Source organism: Hipposideros armiger, unplaced genomic scaffold, assembly GCF_001890085.2.
Source record: "Hipposideros armiger isolate ML-2016 unplaced genomic scaffold, ASM189008v1 scaffold_797, whole genome shotgun sequence".
In the NCBI taxonomy this organism is placed as follows: domain Eukaryota; kingdom Metazoa; phylum Chordata; class Mammalia; order Chiroptera; family Hipposideridae; genus Hipposideros; species Hipposideros armiger.
The window spans coordinates 736,627-754,253 of record NW_017732147.1 but is presented as its reverse complement, the minus strand read 5'-3'; the positions used below and the strand labels follow the sequence as shown (position 1 = coordinate 754,253).

The window sequence follows — 17,627 nt, the reverse complement described above, 5'->3', positions numbered from 1 at the left end:
TACACAATGGAATACAGCTCTGCGTAAGAAAAGATGAAATACTGCCATTTGCAACACCATGGATGGATCTTGAGATTATGATACTAAGTGAAATAAGTCAGATAGAAAAAGTTGAGAACCATTTGACCTCACTCATATGTGGGATATAAAGCTGAAAGCAACAAAGGAATAAGACAAACAAATAAACAAAAACTCATAGACACAGAAAATAGTTTAGTGGTTACCAGAGGGTAAGTTGAGGGTGGGGAGTGCTGGGGATTGGTAGATGAGCGTAAAAGAGATCAAATATATGGTGATGGAAGGAGAACTGACTTTAGGTGGTGAGCACACAATGTGATATATGGATGATGTATTACAGATTTGAACACTTGAAACCTATGTAATTTTACTAAACCATTGTCACCCCAATAAATGCAATTAAAATAATAATAATAATAATAATAATAATAATAATAATAATTGATATTATAATCTTATTTTTAAATGTGCACATATTTATCCCCTAATTACTTATTGAAAATGCATATTCAAGGTTCTGTTTTAGGATTTGCAGACAGAGTAGTAAACAAGGTAAACATTACATCTGTGGCCTTCTAAGAAATTTCAGTCTCTCAGAAGCAGCAGACTTTGAACACATAATTACAATTATGATGGAGATGCCAAACAGGAAATTCATAGTACAAGGAAAGCATATGACTAAGGTATTAGGCCAATCCAGTGTGGTCAGGGATGGCCTCCTAAGATGGGACATCTAAGCCCAGAAAAAGGTAACACCTGTAATCGTGGAAAAAAATTGAGACTAGAAAAGATCTTTTGAATTGATGGCTAACCTTCTCTCTTTAAAAGTATCTTATATATTTTTTACTTAGCATCTACCCATAAACAACTATACAACTACACAAAATATATATAAAACAAGTAATTTCATGCACCAGACAACCAGAAATAGATGACTGATTCCTGAGATAAGGAAACACATGAGTTGAGCCCTACAATCACCCTGGTTTTCTATCTGAAGGCAATTTCAGGACCACTGAACAAGCAAATGAAATCAAAGTCTGAAAAACTCACTATGCTGCATAGACAGAGATTGGAGTTTAGGAAGTCCAGAAGTCCAGAATAGCTAGAATTTGCAGAGCAGAGGATCAAAAAGGGTAAAAAACCCCCAAAACCAAAAAATGTTTGCAGAGAAACAACCCCAAAAATCTGCATAGGGTTCCCCTTGAATATTTGGCAATGCCAATCTGCATATCCATTGGGTGAAACACCATGAATCTAGGGGAAAAAAAAATTCTGAAGAAAAAAATATATATAGTTTGTAAAATTCTCAGAACTTATAAGACCAAGAATGGTTAAAATCCCATGTAATCACAATGAAGGGGCCTCATTAAATACATGTGGTATTCAGTAGAAGAAAGCTTACCAGATATTCGTTCTATAAATTTTAAAAAGCAAGCCCTGAGAAGATCAAAGTGATATGCAAGTAATCTAACTGGTTGTCAGAACAAAGCACACCACTCTTTAAAGGAATACAATAAAATACAGTACTCAGGGCTGGCCAAGTGGCTCAGTTGGCTAAGAGTTGGCTTAAGAGCACAAACTCTGAGCAACAGGGCCGCCGGTTCTATTCCCACATGGGCCAATGACACTGCGCCCGAGCTGAGCTGTTGCTGAGCTGCCAACAGGTGGCAGGATGGCTCAGCTGGTGTAACAACAAGATTTCCTGTTCGGTGGTGGGCTATGCCCACCTGCAACTAAGACTAAACTTGGCACCTTGAGCTGAGCTGCTGCCTGGATGGCTCAGTGGATAGAGTGTGTGCTCTTAACAACAAAGCTCCTGGTTCTACTCCTGCATGGAATGGTGGCTATGACCACCTGCAACTAAGATTGAACACAGCACCTTGAGCTTAGGGGCCACGAGCTGCTGACAGGAAGCCAGATGGCGACTGATGTCCTCCACAATGAAGATTGAAAAACAACTTGGCTGGTCCCCCTCCCCAATTCCCTAACACTGTTCCCCTCCCCCAATTCCCCAATAAAATCTTTAAAAAAATACATTACTCAAACATATAAAAATTCCAAGAATCAATAAAAAATTATTAAATAGGCTAAATTAGGAAAATGTAATCCATAACCAGATAAAAAAAATCAATCAATGTAAAGATCTAGAAATGAAACAGGCATGATGGACTGGTAGAAGGGGCAGAGACACAGAATGGGCCGATTCCACAGCCGTGTGATCATTAAAAATCAGGAGGGATGTCTCAGGTGCAGAGGTCTCCCCTGGAAGAGTCAGGGGTCCCAGCACTATACCACGTTCCCCAGCCTAGGGTTCCAGTGCCAAGGAGAGAAGTCCTATAATTTCTGGTTGTGAAAACTAGCAGAGACTGTGGACAGAGGGCAGCTGCAGTCCCAGGTGCTCCTCTTAAAGGTCCCACACATGGACTTAATTGGTAATGGACTCTTTCACTCTGAGTTCCAGTTCTGGTACAGCAGCTTGAAAAGTGACAGGGACATACAGGGAGCCACTGAGTTGTCTGGCTTCAGAGTGAGGGATAGAGGGAAAGCTTTCTCTCAGACTAAGGAGCTGGCGGAAGCCATTGTTTATTTGTTGGTGTGCAGATGCAGGCAAACGCCATATCCGAGCCTCCATCAAACTGGCTAACGACTTCTGTCTGCTCCGTCCTAGTCATTCCCTTAGGCCACACTCCACCCAATTTTCAGGCACATCCAAACTGCTGCCAGTGGCTGTTTTCTAAAAACTGCCTGCCTTGGCTGATATTAAAGATTTTCCTAAAGTCTCTGAAAGGTTCACAAAACCCAAACAAGTAGCACTTGGCTTCAGCATGTCCTGTACTTCTGGCTGAGCAGCCCTAAGCCCAGCACTAGCGGCAGCCAGTCTTGGTTTGTGGCTTGGCCTCTCAAGGCACCGCCAAGCACAACAAAGGTGGTGGCCTTCTTCAGATTGTTTTGTGGTTCATGTCAAGTGGCCCTGGATAGGGCACAAGCTACAGCTGAACTTGGCTTGCAGTGGGTCCCCTCCCAGGTGGCTCTGGAGCTGGCACACCCTATGGCCAGCTTCAAACTGAGCTGGAACCTCACCCAGCCACCTCCAAGGATGACATACCCAAAGGGCAGACTGGGCAGGCACCAGAGCCCTGTTAAAACAAATCTTGCTCTATAAGCTCAGCTTCTTCACAACAGCTCCTTCACTATAGTTAACAGTTAGTTCTCACAACTTATGATCCCAAAGGTCAATCCGTACCACTGACGTGCAAACAGCAACCAAGGCTCAACTAATACAACAGGAGGACACTCGCACAAACGACACACCTGGAGCACCCGGCTCTGGTGACCAGGGAGATTGTACCACTGGGCCCCACAAGACACCTACTGCATAAGACCACTCTACTAAGGCCAGGAGACATAGCAGTCATATCTAAAATATAGAAACACACACAGTGAGGCAGCCGAAATGGAGAGAAAAAAAAAAATCTGTCCCAAATAACAGAACAGAACAAAGCTTCAGAAAAAGAACTAAACAAAATGGAGACACACAATCTACCAGAAACAGAGCTCAAAACACTGGTTATAAGGATGCTCAATGATCTCAGGGAGAACGTCAATAAAGAAATAGGAAACATAAGAATGAAAATAGAAAACACAAAAATGAAAAAGTCAAAAATAAAGAATATGATAACTGAAGTGAAGAATACAATACTGGGACTCAACAGCAGGTTTGATGAAGCAGAGGATCGAATCAGTGATTTAGAAAATAAGGTAGTATAAAACATATGATCAGAACAACAAAAAAGAAAAAATACAAAAAAAAGAGCACAGTTTAACAGGCCTCTGGGACAATATCTAACATACCAACTTTGGCATCTTAGGGTTCCAGAAGGAGAAGAGAGAAAGCAAGGGATTGAGAATCTATTTGAAGAAATGATGACAGAAAACGTCCCTAACCTGGTGAAGGAAATAGAAATACAAGGCTTGGAGGCACAGAGAGTCCCAAACAAAATGAACCTAAACAGGCCCACACCAAGACACATCATAATTAAAATGCCAAAGGTTAAAGACCAAAGGTTTTTAACAAAAGTTAAAAGCAGCAAGAGAAAGCCAGTTAGTTACCTACAAGGGAGCTCCCCTAAGGCTGTCAGCTGATTTCTCAACAGAAGCTTTGCAGGCCAGAAGGGATTAGCAGAAAATATTTAGTGATGAAATGTAAAGACCTACAACCAAGATTACTCTACCCAGCAAGGCTATCATTTAGAATCAAAGGACAAATAAAGAGCTTCCCACACTAATCTTTCTTATGCATTATTTAATTTATTGTCAATTTCATTCAGTGTATTTTTAATCTCACATTATTTTTTAATACTAAAAGTTTGATGTGACTTTTTTATATCTTCCAAGTGTCTATTTAACATTTTCAGCATTTATAATAACTTTATGTTCTCTGCTAATTTTAATAGGTTAGTCTTCTTGTATTGATATTTCCCTCTATTATAAATAATATGTACTGCTTTTATTTTATTTATGGTAGTTTTTTTATTGGATTGCAAATTTTATATTTTAGAGTGTTAGATAGCTTTGTATTTTAATAAATGTTCTTGAGTTTTGTTCCAGATTACCATTAAGTTACCTTGAACACATTTTGTTCCTTTTGGACTTTGCTTTTAATATTTATTGGGTGGGGTTAGACAGTTGCTGAGTCTAGGTCTGCATAGTCTCAATTACTGAGGCAAGACTTCAATGTTTTATATCCCAAATATCAGTGAAGTCATATGGTTCTTGCCTTTTTCTGTCTGAGTTATTTCATTTAGCATAATATGAGGTCAGGCAATTATGTTCGTAAACTCATCCTAGTAAAAGTGCTACATACCTCATTGCTGAATATCACTATGGTCACCTTTGAAGTACTCCCCTTGGGAAACTATGCACTAATGCCAATGCCTACTCCACCCTTCAAAGCAATTTTGGAACTCTTTTTCTGAAATGGCCATCAGAGCTGTAGTCATATTACACTTGATGTCCTGAGTGTCATCAAAATGTCTTTCTTTCAATGTTTTCTTTATCTTTAGGTATAGAAAGAAGTCATTGGGGGCCAGATCAGGTGAGTAGGGAGGGTGTCCCAATACACTTATTTGTTTACTGGCTAAAAATTCCCTCCCAGACAGTGCCATGTGAGCTGGTGCATTGTTGTGATGCAAGAGCCATGAATTGTTGGCGAGAAGTTCAGGTCGTCTAACTTTTTCATGCAGCCTTTTCAGTACTCCCAAATAGTAAACTCAGTTAACTGTTTGTCTAGTTGGTACAAATTCATAATGAATAATCTATCTTATATCAAAAAAAGGTTAGCAACATTGTGGCAACAAGTTCACGAATTTAATCGTCTGGCCTCTTAATCTCAAGATCCATCCATGTTGTAGCAAATGGCACTATTTTGTCTTTTCTTATGGCAGAGTAGTATTCCATTGTGTATATGTACTACATCTTCTTTATCCAATAATCTACGGAAGGACACTTGCGTTGTTTCCATGTTTTGGCCACCATAAATAAAGCTGCATTGAACATTGGAGCACATATAATTTTACTAACCATTGGCACCCCAACAAATTCTAATTTTAAAAAATCTTAAAAAAATAAAATTAAATAAATAAATAAATAAAATAAAAAACACTCTTCTGTGTACTCAGTACTCTAAGAATCATGAGATTTTTCTAATCTGACTGGTAGGACTGGTTAATATTGCTGGCTCTGTGAGTTACAACCACTGTTATCTCTAATTTTGGGTGGATTGTTCTTTCTGTGGCCTTGAATAGCTTCTTTACATGCATGTGCTGAATAGCATTCACCTGAGTTTTTGAGAAGGACCCCCCCTGCATATTTCTGGGGGTTTTATCTCTGTACATCTCTTTCTTCTCCAGCACTTAGTTCTGTGAACTCTATCTGTTTTGTCTCCCCAGACTCTCAATGTCATCTCTGGAACTTAGGTAGCCAGCCAGGCTCTGCCTGGGTTTTATCATTTTGCATTGCAGCCTGGAAACCCTTCCAAGGTGGTAAGCTGGGTCCATTGGTGAGTTCACCAATTTGTTTTATATCTCTCAGAGGTCATTATTCTGTGTTGCCTTCTATACAGTGCCTGAAAAATCTTTATTTCAGATGTTTCTTCATTTTTATTTTTATTGTTTCAGACAGGATGGGGAGCCCGTCCCTGTTATTCTATCTTGCCAGCAGAGCACGTCCTCAGTGCTAATCTGTGATTAGTTTTGAAACACAACAGGCTGATTTGATAAATGGAACACATGAAGGTAGATAGATGATAGATAGATAGATAATGTGGTAGGGCATAGATAGTAAAATGTTGGTGATAGAACCTGAGTTTGGGTATATGATAGTTCACTGTAAAATTCAATTTCCAATACTTGAAAAATTTAAAAGATAAAATGTTGAAAAAACAAAAATTATAGCCTAAATTTGGATAGCTCTGGGCCACCCACTGCATGCCCTTGGGAGGTCACTTGCAAATTATTCTTTATTGAGGAAGTTCCACAGGTGAGTTCTAGTGGAGGGCAAATCTGACTGGCTGGAGCATTTTGCTTCCTGTCTTCTGAGGGTGAAGACCTTAGAGATAAAAAATGTATCTCTACTCCGTCCTCCTCTATCTCCATTTCTACCAGCTCCTGTTTGGGTGACCTGCATGATACTGGAGCTGCACCTCATCTCAGTGGCTAGTCTATCAAGGAAGTGAAAGGAAAGGGAATGATGAGGAAAAGTAACAATCTTGCAAAGCAGAGAGCAGGCTCAGAAGGTCATTTGTAAAGGAGACTACAGGGCTCTTAAGTTTCTTTCCGATGCCCATCTTATAGAAAATTATAATACATCTGCCTCCTTGATATTTGAGGTGAGTTTTTTTTCCTGTTTTCATCATAAATTACTTATAAATGTATTGAAGACAATAACTAATTAAATATTTTTTAATGTGAACAAAAGTCTTGATTTTAGTTTGAAGGCTTGCTGTGAAAAACAATGCTCCATGTTTCTTGGCTTTGATGTATGTAAAGCACTATAAAAACAGTTTCTGGTGAGGGGTTAAGTCTGGAGAGTGGGGGTTGGGGGAAGGAGAGAGAAGCACCAGTTCTGAGGGCCACAGAGTTCAGCCCCATCTCAGTGCTGACAGAAGTATTCAGTTAACAAGCTAATCTAATAGCAAGATAGTAATACATTCTGGGTACAAATGCTTTATAAATTCAAAATAAATTAGATTATGGTAAAAGATGTATAACTTTCAATTTAGTCCCTGCTTTAAAACAAGCGAATCTGTTAGGCTATTATATATGCTTTGTCTGGTTACTTCATATTTATTGTGCTTTCTTGCTTATTACTCTGTTAGCTGCAGTGAAGTAGGCTTTGGAAAAACCATTCTTTACTTCTTTCCCTGCTGGTGACTCTTCCATCTCTTTCTTTTTTTTGTTTTTGTTTTATATGTTTGGAAACAAATTTAAGAACAGGATGACTAATGTCAGCATGTAATAAGACTGGAAGATAAAACACCTGAATGAGAAGCCACATAGTTTCATGACAGCACTCATGATGTGGGTGATGGTGAGCACAAACTCCACCAGTTGAGCCTCTGTGAGATATTTCTTCCACAAAAGATACTTGTGTATTGATGGAAACACAGACAGCTTATAGTAGGAGGACAAAAGAATGTGGATAAAACTGTTCATAGTGGATCAGAGAAAATTTGCCCACAAGGTATCCAGTTCAAAACACACCACCATATATTAAACATAGAGGTATGATGGCATACATGAAGAAAAGTAACCTTTTTTTCCCCCTGCAAAACAAAGAAAATTGTGTCCAGGAACTCATTATAAATTGGAGATGTAGTACCACCATAACTCCTTGGCAACCTTAGTATTGGCTACCCCTACGCTGGCAAGGTCCTGACACTGTAAGTTGTAGCCTCCTTCCTAACTGGAGAAAATAAGCTCTGCCAGCATATACATGGAGAGAAGTGCGATTCCAAGATTATACAAGGTTAGGATACCACTAAGGGAAAGAGCAGGTCTGTGCTTCATATATTTGTTACCCAGTCATATTAAAAGTAGACATATGACAATAAGAAAAAAGGTAGGAAGGTAAGAATCCAACATGAGCCATCCTCTGACTCAAGAATCTCAAGGTCCAAACATGTTGTCTATAAAAGCATTGGCTTCATCCTCAAAAGCCTTTACATGCTCCATGATCCACAGCAGCTGTGGTGCTGCAATCCCATGGGTGGTAAGACACTGTCCGGGGTTGCCAGAGTCCCTCTGCCCCACTCTCCTTTGTACTCACTCTCAACAATTAAATATTTTCAATAGAGATTCTAAAATGACTTTGGAGGCCTTGCTAGATTAAATTCAGTGTTTTCATTGAAACAATATAATCTCTGAGTCCCCCTAACGGTTTGGCCAATGAAGGAAATAACAGGATGAGAATAAAGCCAGTAGTGCCTTAGACAGATAGTCATGTGACAGTCAGGATGAGCAGTTCCAAAGCCACATTGATCTTATATCTGTTTCTTAATCAGCTCAGTCATGGTGTAGTAATGTGCCTGTGAACAAATGTAACAGCTCCTTTGCTTTAAATTGGCTTTTCTAAATATGAAATATGAGATAGAGTAGCACAAAACCAAGGCCATCATTTCACATTAACCTACATGTTTAAAACAGTCCCAATCGAATTCCCAGCAGTTGTGCTCATGTGTGTAAAATTGACAAGTCATTTCTAAAATTCATATGGAAATACAAAGGACGAAATCAAGGTAATTTTGAAGAAGAAAAAAGCTGAATAACTTACCCTTGCAGACCTGAAGGTCTATTGTAAATCAATACATCTTTAAGCAGCACACTAATTTTAGCGGTGTACGTGGCACCTGATTTATGATAAAAAAAACATCATTCAATGTAATGGAGAATGAAACAGTCTTTTCAATAATTGGTGCTCAGAAAATTGAGTATCTACAATGGACTATCAAAGTTCTGGTGTATGGACTGTGATGGCCTGGAAAGGTGATTTGCTTGACAATAGGGCAGTGTCTTTAAAATGCAAGTCACTTTTTTGAGTCTCAAAAATTGTGAGGTGTAGTCTAGGAAGGCCCCTCCTTGCAAGTGCAGGGTGTCTCCAAAATCTTTGCTAAAGAACTTGACCTCTCTTTTCAGGGCCTTCTGCTCCAATCTTTTGACTCTCAAGTCTGTGCTAGACAAGATTGCTTCCTATTCGTTTTTTTTTTTTCCAGAATTTTTAATTTTGAAATAATATATATATTATTTATCTATACACACACACACACACACACACACACACACACACACACACATACACACAAGATTACTTAGCAATATGTTGTATGAAAAATCAGAGGATAATCATGATTTATCTTAATTGAAAGTTAGTTCTAACAGGAGATTTGGGAAATACAGCTTTTTTGCTAGCTTTGTTACAGTGTTCTATAATACCAAGGGGAAGGTGAGTCTGAACACAAAAAGTATAAACACAACTAATCAAACCACCACCAACACTAATGATAAAAACACTACTTTTAATATTTGATGAAACTTCCTTTCAAGATAAAGCACAAGACATCAAAGAGATTTTATAATTTTGAAATAGAGAAGTGCTAAGGCCTCCACAGGAGTATTTCCATGAAGAGTTCAAAACCTTAATGATTCTGTTTACTGTATATTTACTTTGCATACCAGTTTTGATGATTCTGTTTGCTTCAGACCATATGCATACCTGGCTCAATGACTTGAAAGAAGTTTTTTCATCTGTATAAGATCCACTCCTATCCCTCAAACAAACCAGCCTCTGGGAAATGCCTTTTTCCAAGAATTTCCCTTTTCTTTGTTCTGCCTCTCCTTACCTGCCTATAAAATCTTTTGGCCATGCTGGGGGGAGGCAGAGGAGTGGGGGTGGCCTTTAGACTGGAGTCTGTCATCTTCCCAGAATGTCAGGAGGTTTATTTTGAATAAACCTGCTTTTCTTCCCACCAGTGTTGCCTCCAGACTTTTGGCTTTCATCATGCAGGCATCCGGATCTTTTGTATGGTAACACAGTAATAATTATTTGAGATTTTGACCTGGAAAGCTCTAAGAATAAGTCAAATGGTAGTATTTGAGGGACTTTTACATTTTGGAAATTACATCTTATCAACTACAACTACTCAAAAATTTTCATGGCAAGATAGAATATAAAAAATACTAAAGAAAGTTATAATGAGAAGTGATTTCTTCCTATTCTTGTTTTTTAAGCTTTTGTTTGTTTGCTTTTTTTTTTTTTGCCATTCTGGTAGGGATATAGTGGTATTTTATTATGGTTTTAATTTTAAGTCCTCTGATGACTAATGAGTATGAATACTTTCTTATGTTTATCAGCAACTTAATATCCTCTTATGAAGAGCTTTCTCATAGTTTTTTCCCATTTTTAAGAGTCATCTGTGTTTCCACTATTGATATTCTAGATATCACCTATTTTTTAGATATGGGTATTACACATCTGAGTTGTCTTTTCACCCTCTTAATGAAGTTTTTTTATTTGTTTTTGGTGGTTTCTTTTCTTTTTTTTCCTTTTTACTTAGTTTCCTTTTTAAAAATCTTGTGTAATCCTTGGGAAATCTTTCTCTATTTTCAGGTCATAAAGATATTCTCCTATGTCTGTCTCTAAGTGCTTTATTGGTTGACATTTCATATTTAGATCTGCAATACATCCAGAATTGGCATTTTGTTTTCGTTATTGTTTATGGTGAGATGGGGATCATATTTTTCTGACAATATGGAGATGTCTTTGACTTGCAAGTCCAATGTTTCCATATAGATGTCTGATTGTCTCAGCAACATATATTAAAAAGATTATTCTTTTCCTCAATATACTGAGTGATACTTTTATCATAAATCAGGTGATCATATACTCATACATCTCATTCTTGACTCTTTATTTTGTTCCATTGATCAGATTTCTATCCGTGCAGCAATAATATACTGGCTAAACCAGCACTGATTTATAAGAGATCTTGACATCTGCAAGAGTAAGTGATTCTGCTCCTAGGAAGAGGCTTACCCATATTTTCCCTATAGTTAGGCAAGGGGTTTTCAACAAGCAGTCAAACAGGAGAGATACTGAAGCCTATACGGCATGCTAGAGATCAGATCCCCTTGACATAAAAAAAAAAAATCAGTGCTTTCTTTGCAAAATATCAAGTGCAGGGCCCACAGCACCTCCACTGAGATGCGTTCCAGTGAGTTGAGTGCTTTTCCCCAGGAGGATGTCCTCTCTGCCTGTTTCACTCAGTGATCACATTGGTTAATCAATCATCCAACTTAATGTAACTCAGTATTTACTTATCAAACTCTGCCTAATCATGATCACTCTGCTAAGAGGTGTGTGTGCAGAAAGGGGGAGGGCTGTAGAAGAAGGATAGCATATGCTACCTGCCCTAGGGAGCCAGTGGCCTACAGAATGAAATTAGGTTAATGAATCAGGCATCTAAATAATCCAAGTCAGACTACAATTTACATCAAAACAAATGGCTTATAGAAAAATAATATAGGAATTCAAAGAAGAATGCAATCAATGTGTAGTCATGACCAGCTTCCCGAGCTCAGCCTTAAAGCATGGGTAAGACTTCAGCAGCGAAAATCTGGCCAGTTTTGTAGTTAAAGCATTTTGTCTCTGGACTGCCTCACATATTCCTGCTCAGGAGTAGCTATGCTTTTCTCCTAACAGAGGAAAATGCTGAACGAGAAGCCTTGTATAAAGTTCCATAGCGATGGATGTTGAGTGGACTACAACATAACCCTATCGGAACCCATTTGCTCAGCCCATCAGAATGTTCTTGCAAACAACATTCTTCCCCAATTTCCACCCCTCATCTCTCTACTATCCTTGTGCTGGCTTGCATTGTAGGCTTTTGCCCAGCATTTTCTGGCAGCATGGCAGAATGGACTCTTTAATCTTAGCTCACCTGCTCTCAGGTCCTGTCTGGATTTGTATGAATAGCTGGTACAGCAGAGACAACCAGTTCTCCCCCTTCCAGGGTCCCTATCACCCATGAATTTTGTCCTGGACCCAAGTTCCTGGGATAGCAATGCCACCTGGAGTGAGAATCACAAGGGAAGTCCTGCCACTAGGGAGATTTCATGGTAGAAGAGGCCTTGGTTTCCTTGAGGTTCTAATGTCAATTTTAAAGACAACAGGATCACACTCCAAACCAATAATTGAGCAACAGCTGGGATTCAGAACTCTGGATTCTTACAGCCAGGCTTCATTTCTGAAATTCAACTAAAATTTTTCCAGATTAAAAGAAAAAAAAACTGAGAGCAGCCTGGATTTGTTGCCAAAGAAAAGGTGTTCACCAACTGAATTACCTAGCACTAGGCACGTATCACTAAGAATGTATATAATTCAAGGTAAATACACTTCCCTGGGCATATAAACAAGGAAAAAATAACCTTGAAAGTATGTCCAGAGATAGGTTGCATGTGTTTTAGTTGTACGTTAGGAGGGAAAATTTCATAAAAATATGAATTGGGAATTATAAGAATTGTGGTCTAGGGAAAATGAATGTGCAGCAATGCCAATACCTCATGTGCTCTTTTTCAGAGGCTTGCAGAGATTCCATGGCTTGGCTTAGAGGTAAAGTTAAAAATTTAGATGAGCTGCATGGTACCAGGCTCATTAAAGATACTAAACAATGATTTATTGCAAGAAACATCAAGGAGATCTGGAATCAAGTACTAATCTGCTTACCCTTTTGGCAGTAGCTTTGGCCCCATCTCCTGGAGGTGACTAATGCCAGTGAACTGGGCCAGAAGGAGGCAGCAGGAAGTAAGGTAGGTGATGCTTGTTATGATAACTATAGTTAGCACCTCAAATAGTCCAGTGCTTTATTTCCACTTATCACTCAGGAGTACAGAATGAGTTAATAGGTACTGATGGTTAAGAAAGACAAGCCAGGGCTTAAGAAAGTGGAAACATTGTATATAGAGAGAGGCAGTATGTATGTATTTGTGTGTTTGTTTGCTTGCTTGCTTATTTCTAAATAACTGAACTGAGATCTGAGTAATCACAAGAAAAATACATCAGAACTTTTCAACTTCACAATCGCCAAAGAGGCTCTGTTACATTTTTAATTTTGTGTCTTCTCCTCAGAAGTACTGATAAACGCCAATATCTCAAGTAGTTTACAATGTCCTACACTCTCATGCAGTTGGAGGGAGGCAGCTTAGACTTCCAACACAATGTGGAGGTAGGGGAAAGATTGCCAGGATCAGATACTCCATAGAATTTTAATCTCAATGCCATGGATGTAAACAACACTTCTCATTTTGGAGAGAAAAAAAGCTTTGTGAAGGACAGTGTCTAGTAACCTAAATGTCTCCATGAGGTCACCAAATACTTGTAATAACTAAGTAAAAATCCCTCCACCTTCTATCTCAATTACCGTGCAATGTCCAATTCCCAGCCCTCAACACTTTGGTGAATTCCCAAGAATCATGCTCCTGTGATTTCTTCTTCTCCCTCTGGTTTCCTCTTTCTACAGAATGCTTTCTCCTTGCTGTTTTGTCTGTCTTTCAAATTTCTTTGCTTTTCTTTGCCTTCTGACATGCTGTCCTCCACATGGAATATACTTGCTTTGCCCAAAACACAAATGCACAAGTCAGTTATGTGTAGAGAATTTTACTGAGGATCTGAACTCTCAGAGGAGGGTTACAACATAGCTGAACTAATAAATTAACATACCAACAAAATTAATTGTTTAATTAATAACGTTGTGTATTAAATATGTCTGTACTAAACAATCCTGTGGTCACTTCTTCCACCAAGAATTTCACATAGCTATCCCATTTCAGACTCCAGTCTTCTCCTACATTTTTGAACTTTCTCAAATATTTCATTTTAGGTTCAAAACTGAACATAAATGAATTATATTTCCAAATTAAATAGCTACAAATTGACAAAAGAGTAATTCATATATAAGTTAAATGAAGGGATACTGAATACAAAATCAGAAATTAATGATGTAAGAAAACAAAAAATAATAAATCAATTTACAAACTACTGACCAACTAATCAAGAGATAAGGTAAAAGCACACACATAAATAAATAAATAAATAAATAAATAAATAAATAAATAACAAATGACTAGGGGGAAGTCATCATTAAAACAGAGGAAATCTTAAAATTGACTATTTCCATACAATTATAAAAGAAAACTATGCAAAATGAATAATTTCCTAGGAAAATAAAGATTTCCAAAATTTATCCCAATAAAGATAGAAAGTTTAAACAAACTAATTTTAATAAAATACAGATTATCCAGGTCTTCTTTCATTAAAAAAAAAAAAAAGTACCAGGTCTGATGCTTTCACAGGTGAATTGCACCAAACCTTCAAAGATTAGATAGGCCCAATTCAATATAAATTGCTGCAAACCAAGGAACATGAAAAAATATTTAGCCTATTTTTATGAAGCAAGTATAACATTGATATAAATCTGATAAACATAGCAGGGAAAGAAAATTGTAGACTAATATCACTTACAAATATTAATTTGAAAATCCTAAAGTATTAGTGAACAGAATTCAAAACCAGCACTTGCTTCAAAATCTAAACTAAACGACTAATTTTATATAAGAACAGATTAAGTAAATGGATTTTATTTATTATTTTAAAAATACATATTGTTAGTGTAAGTATCCATAAATAATTTTGACAATAGTATATCTACAGATGGTATAATTTAATTAAAGACAGATTTAAATATAACCAATCTAATGCATCCTCTCCTTTCTTCTCTCTCTTTCTCTCTCTGTTTAGGTTTCTGTCATCGAAGACAGTCTATTATAGGAATTAATAATATGGTCTCTGGGTTCCTATTTCCTGTCCTACCATGTTACTACAGGCTCTCAGCCTTAGAAATTTTCCTTACCCTCTAGATGACTCAGTTTTCTCATCTGCTAAGATGGGGCAAATAATAGGTATACCACCTGGGGCTGTTGTGAAGGACCAGTGAATTAATATATAATGTATAAAGAACACAGAACAGAGCTTGCCAGGTTATAAGAACTCAGTAAGTGATTATTAACCTTTCAGTTACCACTTAATATAGTCCAAAGTATCAAGGCCAGATTTTGGCTACAATGCTCTGCTGTCCAGCCCTTTCCCACCCCATCCCCCACTTATTTTTGTTTATTTCAACCTGTCATTAAGTCTATCAAGTTACCAAATACCTCCTGCAACCTCATGTCCATGGCTTCAGAACAAATTAGTATCAAAAACCTCATCCTGGCCATGAGCACTGTAGTTTAAGAGATTTATTTTTATTGGTGTTACTGTGACTGCCTCTCAGGTCCTGATCCCTCCAAGCTTTCTTTTTTACAGATTCTTCCAACTTATCTTCCACATTGAGAGAAGAAAAAAATAATCTTGTAGGGCTCATATACACTGATAATTAAAACTCTACAATTAAAGAAAAAAGAAACTAATGACCTTAAAAAGAGTGTATTGAATATTTAAATGCCTCTCCCCTCAGCAATGGCTGAAAACATTACATCTTGTCTTTAAATAATTACTGGTTTTTAAAAAATTCATGCTTTAATGAAACAGACCATCTTGTACAACAATATTTAACACGACATTCTAATATAAATTTGCCTTTATTTTTAGAACCAAAAGAAGGCAGGGATTTCTAGCCTCTCATTTTCCCACCATTGAACCTTGTTTTCTGGCCCTTTCTTCTCTGGACTTTGAAGTTGTCTGGTTTTCCTGGACATTGTTTATCTTTGAAGTTCTCTGGTCCTAGTGTAGATCACAGAATTCCTCATAATGCTCCCTGATGTGCTGTAAAACCTGAAAAGGGAGAAATGATCCCTCGCCCAGCCATCTCTATGACAGGGCGAAGGATTTTTCTGGGATATATGGTTTTTTGCCACCAAGCTAGGGTACAAAATATGGGCACCAACAGGGTACATGTTTGTGTGTGTGTGTCTCCTGCAGTGTTTTCTCATTCCCACTGTCCCTTCAGTAGCCCACAAGGGAACTGGCTATTGCTCTCTCCCGGAAAAGGAAAAAAGCTCTGTATACCTTTTCAGCATCGTGGGGTCAGCACAACATACATAGGTCTGCCTGGGACTGCTGAGACCTGTTATCTCAGGAAAAAATCCCACAGCTCCCACTCTTACTCTCAAAATTTTCCCAGTTTGAACAATATATTACACAGATACCCTACCTATAAACATCATATGAAAGTGTATTAAACCAGTCCATGAAATCGCACAGCTAAAGTTTCCATTGGACGAAACAAAACTGGGTAGTCCTGGAATTTCTCTTCCTACCTCAAACATAAGCCAGCTTCTCACCTGCTTCTGGAATCTGTACTTGGGGACCAAGTCTTGCCCACATCATACCAAACAAAAGCCTCTGCCCCAGTGTCATATGCAGAAGTTCTGGCTATAGAGTCACTGGTGCCGACTCCCTGAATGCCACCTTGCTACCAAATTGTTCCTACAGAAGCAACCTCCTGGTCCTGCCTTGAGACATCCTAACTATCACCAGTGTCCACCCTCACTGCATGTGAATGAGCAAATACGGGCTATATAGTCTATGCTATGGCATGGTGCTAATTTAAAGGTCTCACGGAGACTGAAACTGATGGCCCTGCTCTCAGGAACAGTGATACTAACTGCCAGACCCCACCGTGTAGCCAACCTTCACATGCAGCCACTCGCCCCAAAAAGGAGGCCTCTGTATTATTGCATCTGGTCTCCAGGACCAATCTTGAGTGCAGCACAAAATGAAAAACTGCCAGTTGCAGAAGAAAACCTGGGGTTCAGCATTAATGGGCCCACCACGTGATTCTGTGCCTGGACTTGATAACATGACTATCACTCAATTTCTGAGCACCAGTCCCTGTCCTGACCCCAATTCTCATGACTGTGTTTGTACCCTAGACACTCTGTAGTGAATGTCTTAATGCCCCTGTGTTCTCTTGATCTTGAGGCCCACCTCCGCCTGAGAGCTGTGCCCTACGTTCCAGGCTAGTGCTTGGAGCCCTGCACCTTTGGAGATAACTCCTTCATACCAAATGCCTGTGCCTCTAATTCCCATTCATACTGTGTGCTAGATCTTCCTTTGCTATTTCTTCTTGAGCTCCAATTGGATGTCATCTTGCTCAGTCAGGTGGAATCCTCCATATGTATCAGCAACCAACCATTTCTCACTTGGGTGGAAAAGGCCATTAAAATATCTTACCAGCCCTTCCCCTAAGTCTTTCTCTAAATGTTAATCTTGACAAGTGACAAGATCAGATCTAATCATATGAGACAGCCAGATAAAGTACACCTGCCTCACTAGGTGTTGGACAGTTACCTAGAGTACCTTTAGAATTAAACATGACCACAGAGCCCCTGACATGCCCTAGTCCTGCATTTTAAGACATTCTGCCTTTTTTTTTTTTAATGAAGAATTGAGATGGAGAGGCTATTTGGGAACATGATGTGGTCTAGGCTTGTCTATACTAGACCCACAACCTTGCATTTTTCTGCTTATTTTATACCTTCAGAGTCACACGTTTAATC

General features: G+C 38.5%; 1 pseudogene; it reads right to left on the bottom strand.

Moving 5' to 3' along the window:
• Window positions 1-7,364: 7,364 nt before the first annotated feature.
• LOC109374150 (elongation of very long chain fatty acids protein 2 pseudogene) lies at window positions 7,365-8,252 on the bottom strand (annotated as a pseudogene).
• Window positions 8,253-17,627: the final 9,375 nt, after the last annotated feature.